Genomic DNA, 8,287 nt, shown 5'->3' with positions numbered 1-8,287 from the left:
TTATCCATTAAGATGTATACCAAAACACTTATATACATGCCACAATCTTTGATTCAAGATGACCAAATAACTACCAAAATGAGGTTAGTGTGAGCTTCGAAATGATCTAACTTGATATGTTCCGCAAAGTGACGATTTGAAAAATAAAGAGAAAATAAACTAAGTAAGCATATAAAATACTTAATAAGTTCATAGGCATTAAACAAAAACTCAAGATTTAATTAAGATTTATATGTATTATCAAGAAGGCTTAAGGGCAAATTATTAATTCAAGGTTCATTGCAATCTAATGCCAAACTCAAACCAGTTAATTCATGAGCTATTTTGTTATGCTTCCTTTTTAGAGTGCCTAAAATTATTATCGACAAAGATTTATAGTATAATGACAAATTTAGCCTTTAATATTTATATTATTTTTTGTTAAATTAGCTCCTAATAATTTTTTAGTTAAAATTGATCATTAACGTTAAAAAAAATCAAATTGTTTTGTAATAGAAATATTGACTAAAACATTAGTTTTTTAACGCTGTTGGTATGACAACCCTCGTGGCAGTCCATGTATAAGTTAATGTTGACACGACACTATTTGTGCCACATTAATAGATAATTTTAAATTATAAAAATCAAAAACCAAAAATTAAAAATTTTAAAAAAAAAAGTTTGAAGTTTACGTGGATTGCTATGAGTGTTGCATTTTATGTATTAATTAGTATTTTCGTCAAGAAAAACCATTCGACTCTTTCCGAAAAGTTGATAATCAAATTCAATTCTTTATAAAATAATGAAAGCTATATTTAACTAAAAAATATTAAATAAAAAAATATATAAATATTAATGACTAAATCTATGGTTATGTCAAGATTTAATGTCAACCAACTATGGAGGCAATGGAAAATATCTTGTTGGACCTCACTTTTCAGGTTATTTTATATATTCTCGACCGATAAATTTAAACGGGATGAATAATATGGTAAATAATATATATAACAAAGATAATCATCTAAACATGGCATTTCATTTGCATGATGATGAGGATGATGATGGGGTCCTAGTATTTGTTACACGAGTCTTGTATCAATGAAAATGGAAGCACACACGATGTTTAAACCAAGCAAAATGATGGGAAAAGGACAAGGTTCGTGAAAAGGTTAAAGAATCCTAAAAGATCCTTGTTCTATGTTTTAATGGGACAAGAAATGTTGGAAATGTTAACGAACTTTCACATTGAAAATATTTTTGATCCCCAACATCAAATCTAATGATTTATATGTGTATACCACAATCATATTAAGCAATTATCTCCAAACAAAACACAAATATTTATCAAATTTATATCATCTATACTCTTCATTTACAATTTTATTAAATATTTAATGTGTTTTTCTTTTTTTACACATGGTCACATTTTTTTTTATCAAGGTTGGAATAAGAGCCGTTTTGGGATTGGGTCGAGGTTGTTAACACTTAAAATTTTATTTTTTTTAGCACTTGAATTGATTATAATATGATATAATTTAAATAAAAATAAAATTGATATTTTTTATGTGTAAAAAATATGTTTATTTTAAAAAGATTCACGTTATCCTTTTAACAAAAATAATTAAATATATTAATTATTTAGACTAATTAATTTTATTATAAAAATTAAATTAAATTATATCCATTGAAATAGTAATTTAACTATTAGAAAGAAAAAAAGAAAGAACGTATTATGGAGGGAAATCCTTAAGATATTCTTATTGCGATAATCCAATATGAATTTGTATGAATTAATGAGGTGGATTTCCATGATTAGTAAAGATAAATAATAGTGTAAAATAGTGAACTTTTATAAAGTAAGGGTGGTTCCACTAAAAAGTTGAGGAAAGGTAATTAAGCAAAAGATGATGGCGTGGACCGTGGCGGAGATCATTTGATTCGGCAGTTATAACTGTCTGATCTGTCGTTGGTCAAACTTTTTCTTTTCTTTCCACCGTTTGTTTTAACGTGCGTCGTTATATGTACACGTAATTTCGGCGTGACCCTTTCCACTTCACCCATTTGCCGGCGTTAGTCGGCGCCTCCCTCGTGGACACGACATCCTTTTATCAACCCCATTTTATATTATTTTTTCAAATCCATTCCTTATTAAATTTAAAAAAAAAAAATTGGTTGGGGCATGGTTGCTTGCAAAAGGGACAGCTCACAGCTCATAAGGACTACTCAGCTGTAAAAACCAGAGGCCGTACATTCTGAATCACGAACCCATCATGAGGCACAAGCATACTCGCCATCACAGCCGTCACTTTCCAGACAACAAAAATATCGATAATATCAAGCGTTCGTAACCTCTCCTCACTATCATAGCGCGTGGAGATGAAATTCTCTCAGTTAGTCGGCGTGCCAGACATGAACTAATTTGGATCCCATAATCTTTATTTGATGAAGAAAATGAAAATGGCTTGAAAACATGATTAGTTCACTGAAAAATAATAAATATAATCTCAACTTTGCCGCCGAAAGAAAAAGAGAATGGGTGAAAATAAGGGAGGAGCATAGTTTTCATATTAGCATAAGCAGTAATAGCATTTTTCTTTTGACTCAGTGCTGTGTCTTTTTTTTCAAATTGCAAGATTTGGAATTTGAATGCGGTTTCATATGATTCATTGTTCACATCTACCCTTGTCGGTTTAATTTAAAATCATTATGACCATAAAATCAATATTTTACTCAAATAGTTTTATTCTTTAAATTAATTATTTAATTAATTATATTTAATTTTAAGTGAGTAACTCAATTCAAGTGATAAATAAAAAATTTTCATTTATTTTGTTCTAATTATAATTTTTTTCACGTCCGTTATATAATATTTTTGTCATTAAGTCATTTTTATCGAATATCATCCATTCTATCATCGTAACTCTTCATCATATAATATTTTTGTCATTAAGTCACTTTTGTCGAATATCATCCACTCTATCACCGTAACTCTATCAATAGTAATGTTAAGCCAGTAATTAGGTAACATGTTAGACGTCACCTTTGAATAAATAATTTATTTAGACGAGACAACCATCCATTATCATTTGCATGCTTTACAACGTTCCATAGTCTTTTAGCTAAAATCCTTAAAAGAGACCAATGGACTAATTGAGAACCCCCACATATGTCCTTAAATTTACTCCTATATGAATCCTTTCTCACTTTTGAGAATAGTGAAATACAACAAACTTTAGTGATCAGCAAAATTCGATACGATTAGAAAAAAATTAATTTTTTTTAAAATTTTGAGAGTTGAATTGAATTTTACAACTTGAGTTTTTTGAATTAGTTAAATAGTTCGAATAACAAATGAATGTAAACACCCCTTGAGTTCCTGACACTTTCAAAAATATGTAAATTAGTTTCTCTAACAATTACAAAAAAGTTCAAATAATTATAAAGATATTTTTCCCAATTTTTTTTATAAAAATACATATAAAAATTCAAAAAATATATCTTAAAAATATAATGCTAAAATTATATTTCTTAAAAGAAAATTCAAAATGATAAATTTTATGATTTAAACAAGTAAATTATCAAATCAAGTTTATCATGCTAACTATTTTGTTTCTTTCTCTTAATTTGTTTTACATGAGTTTTATATATGGTATTGATGTTCTTCAACTTGAAATTTGTAATATTGTCAACAATATTTCAATTTGGTCTTTTAATTTTTTAAATTTAACTCAAACAAAATTATTTAGTTCAACTTAACTGAAATATCATTTCACTCGACTTCATTCGAAAAAATTTCAAATCGAATTACTCATCAACTTAACTAATTCGAAAATTTTTCCCTTCTTCCAATCAAATACTCCCCCTGAACCAACCTCACTCACCCCGCAATCGATTCTCTCCTCAAACCTTAAAGTTTTCATCCTCTCCTCTACTCCATTCGTCATCGTCTTCACTTGACAGTTCTTGTCCATTTAAAGGTGTACTGACCTCCTTTCACCACCACCATCAACAATGTCTAAAATTCAAGTGATTGCAAAGCTAAGAATATTTTTTTCTGAAATGACAAGTTGGCGGGAGAGGAGTAGGACAGACCATACCCACGCATTTCATGAAATTACCTGTCCCTTTCTAGGTCTTATTCATGTTTTAACTGTTGTTCCAATAAGGTCGGAAGCGTGTAAATTATTGTACTAAAAAATCACACAAAGTTCAATTCCCAGGGAAGAGAGGTGGATCACATGGATCTCTTAAATACCAAGTCTTTCCTTAGACAGAATATCCCTTCTATAGTAATTTAATAGCACAATTAAATACTACTATTATACCCTCAAATATTGAAAGAAAAATAGGACAAGAAAGAACACAAGAGATTTAACGAGGTTCGGTAAATTATACCTACATCCTCGGGCACTAACACCAGATGATAACTTTACTATCTCCAAAATATTACAAACAAATAGAATTCCTTAAGAATTCTCAAATGGGAGAAGAGAGAAAACTAAGAGAGAAAGATTGGTTGGGATGGTTGAAATGAGAAATGGTTAGGCCTATTTATAGTTGAGGTTCAGGGACTAACTTGCAAATGGCCTAAAAAATTAGGGACCAAAATTGCAATTATACCATTCAACTTTAAACTCAACTTGCCAACCACTTTTTACTTTCTTCTTTCGGTGCCAATTGCACCTCCCACCATTTTTTACTTTTCAACATTAACATGTTGTTTTTATGAATTTGGATTGCAAATGATAAAAGTGTAATTAAGTTAATTTTGAAACTTGGTTTATTGTTAATGAGAGTAATTACTGTTTTATTGAAAAGGCTTCATGTTTATGACTTTTTAAAGTAAGGTTGTATATTATATAGGAAACCTAATTCAGTTGATGATGTAAAATTAAATCAGTTACACCAATCATAAAATTTTCTGCTGAAACAGTCTTGCCCTGATTGTTAAATGCTATGTAGAAGAACACGGACCACATGGCACTACCCAGGGATCTGGTCAATACCAGTTTAAACAAACCTCCTAATGGAATTGGAACCATTCAGTAGGAGATATTATGGGGAAAGGTATTATCGATGAATAATTTTTTAGATCAATTATTAAATGTCACGTATTAATAGATTAAATTAGTATTATTATGGGTGAAAATAATAATATTATATTTGTTTCATGTTTATTTTTTTATTAATTTAAATTAATTAATAGATAAATAATAAAAAATATATTATCAGTAATTAAATTAAAATAATTGAGTAATAATATTAAGTGATTATTTTATCTTTAATTAATTAAATTAATAAATAAAGAAGTTTACTTCTTGTATATCACTCAAATAAAGAAGTTAATTTTTACAAAAACACTCTTTTATTTGATTGACTGGTATTATAATTAAGAATCACCTCCAAGCCTTCCACCACACTGGCAAGTTCAAACATCTAAAAATTGATTGAAAAAGTCTATAGAGAAATAAAATAACTTGAAGAAATTTTGACAAACATCATACCCGTTTTAAAGGGAAATAATCTTATGATCTAGTTCAAGTGAGAGAGGAAGTCACAATTTGTTTCTAAATAAAACTGCCTTCCTATCCAATTCGACAAAAGAAAAAAAAAAGTCTGCGGGATTATCTGCTGTCGGAATCTTCTGAAGTAGAATTTTTCCTTTTTCAAAGACTTCCCGCACAAAGTGATATCTTACGTCGATATGCTTGGTTCTTGAATGATAGACTTGATTTTTGGCTAAATGAATAGCACTCTGACTGTCACAATATAGACTAATGTGACTTTGAACAACTCCCAAGTCTTTCAATAATCCATTAAGCCAAATAGCCTCCTTAACAGCTTCTGTAACTGCCATATATTCTGCCTCTGTAGTAGACACAGCTACTGTAGACTGTAAGGTAGACTTCCAACTCACTGGGGCTTTCGCAAGAGTAAACAGATACCCCGTAGTTGAACGACGTTTATCTAAATCACCAGCAAAGTCAGAATCAACATATCCAACTACAAACTGACCAAGTGCTTCATCCTGTTCAAAAATTAAACCAACATCTACGGTTTTTCGAAGATACCGTAGAATCCATTTCACAGCTTGCCAATGTCCTTTTCCAGGATCATGCATATACCTGCTCACAACTCCAACAGCTTGTGAAATGTCAGGCCTCGTACACACCATCGCATACATCAAACTCCCAACTGCATTAGCATATGGGACTTTCGCCATATATTCTCTTTCATTTTCAGTCTTCGGAGATAATTGAGCACTAAGTTTCAAATGAGAAGCAAGTGGGGTACTTACATGTTTTGTGTTTTCATTTACACCAAAACATTGTAATACCTTTTCAGATATTGCTTCTGATTTAAACAGAGCTTGCCTCTCGGTCTATCTCTACTTATCTCTATGCCGAGAATCTTCTTGGCCTCACCTAGATCTTTCATCTCGAACTCTTGATTCAACTGAGCCTTCAGCTTATCTATCTCATTTTGGCTCTTCGAAGCGATTAACATATCATCAACATACAAGAGTAGATAAATGAAAGATCCGTCATGCAGCTTCTGCAAATATACACAATTGTCATATTTGCTTCTTGTGTACTTCTGCCTTCTCATAAAGCTATCAAATCGCTTGTACCACTGCCTCGGGGATTGCTTCAATCCATATAGCAATTTGTTCAGCTTACAAACCCAATTTCTACCACCAGCATCTGTGTATCCTTCGGGCTGAGTCATATAGATCTCCTCTTCTAACTCACCATGCAAGAAAGCCGTCTTAACATCAAGTTGAGCTAGCTCCAAATTCAACTGTACTACCAAGGCCAACAAAATTCTAATGGAGGATTGCTTCACAATAGGGGAAAATACATCATTGTAGTCAATTCCCTCCTTCTGAGCGTAGCCTTTAGCTACCAATCTTGCCTTGTAGCGAATATCCTTCTTGCTAGGAGATCCATCTTTCTTTGCGAATACCCACTTGCATCCGATTGCCCTTTTATCTTTTGGTAATTGCGCCAACTCCAAAGTATTGTTCTTCCGGAGAGACTGCATTTCTTCATCCAAGGCGCTTTTCCATTTATCACTTTCTAAGCTTTGCATTGCTTCTTGATAAGTGATAGGAATATCATCAACAACGGGAAGGGCGTAGGCCACCATATCAGTAAATCGAGCAAGTTTACGAATTTCTCTCCGTGGCCTTGCAACTGCAACTGGTTATGGTGTACTTAGTGGTTATTGGGTCAGAACCTCTTCAACCTCTAATTCCTCCATTGTGGCTGGAGAATTAGACTTATTAACTGGGCAAATCCCCATCTGCTCAAACTCCACCTGTTTTGGAGTACACTCCACCTGCTGTGGAGTATTGCTCGTCTGAATATCTTTATCTGCTACCTTTTTCAATGTGGCAGATTCATCAAAGATAACATCTCTGCTACAGATCATTTTCTTTGTGCTTAAGCACCAAAGACGAAATCCCTTCACTCCAGAAGTGATTCCCATAAAGAGAGCTTTCTTTGCCCTCGGATCTAACTTTGACTCCTTCACATGGTAATATGCAGTGGATCCAAACACATGTAAGGAATCATAATCTGTAGCCGGTTTTCCAGACCATACCTCTATAGGAGTTTTTCTTTCTAATGCAGATGATGGCAAACGATTAACAAGATGGCCAGCGTATGTCACAGCCTCAGCCCAAAATTGCTTGCCCAACCCAGCATTGGACAACATACATCGAACTTTCTCCAGCAATGTTCGATTCATACGCTCTGCCAATCCATTCTGCTGTGGTGTATCCCTAACTATGAAGTGTCGAACAATACCATACTCTTGGCACACATCGAAGAACGGATCACTTTTATATTCCTCTCCATTGTCCGTCCTAAGCCGCTTGATTTTCTTGCCAGTCTGGTTTTCGATCATAGTTTTCCATTTAAGAAAAACTCCAAGCACTTCATCTTTAGTTTTCATGGTATACACCCAAACTCTTCTGGAAAAGTCATCAACAAAAGTAACAAAGTAGTGTTTTCTTCCCAACGAAGGTGTTTTGGAAGGCCCCCACACATCTGAGTGAATATATTCCAAAATACCTTTTGTATTATGGATAGCAGTGCCGAATTTCACTCTCTTTTGCTTTCCCAGAACACAGTGCTCACAAAATTTTAATTTGCAAGCCTTTGCACCTTTCAACAATCCTTGCTTTGCCAGAATTTGCAAGGATTTTTCGCTGGCATGTCCCAACTTCATATGCCACAACCGCATTGAGTCCAAGTCTTTGTTACCGGAAGCTGCAGCGACTGCTCCAATAACTGTACTACCT

Source organism: Gossypium hirsutum, chromosome A09 (genome assembly GCF_007990345.1).
Source record: "Gossypium hirsutum isolate 1008001.06 chromosome A09, Gossypium_hirsutum_v2.1, whole genome shotgun sequence".
NCBI lineage: Eukaryota > Viridiplantae > Streptophyta > Magnoliopsida > Malvales > Malvaceae > Gossypium > Gossypium hirsutum.
This window is presented reverse-complemented; position numbering follows the sequence as displayed.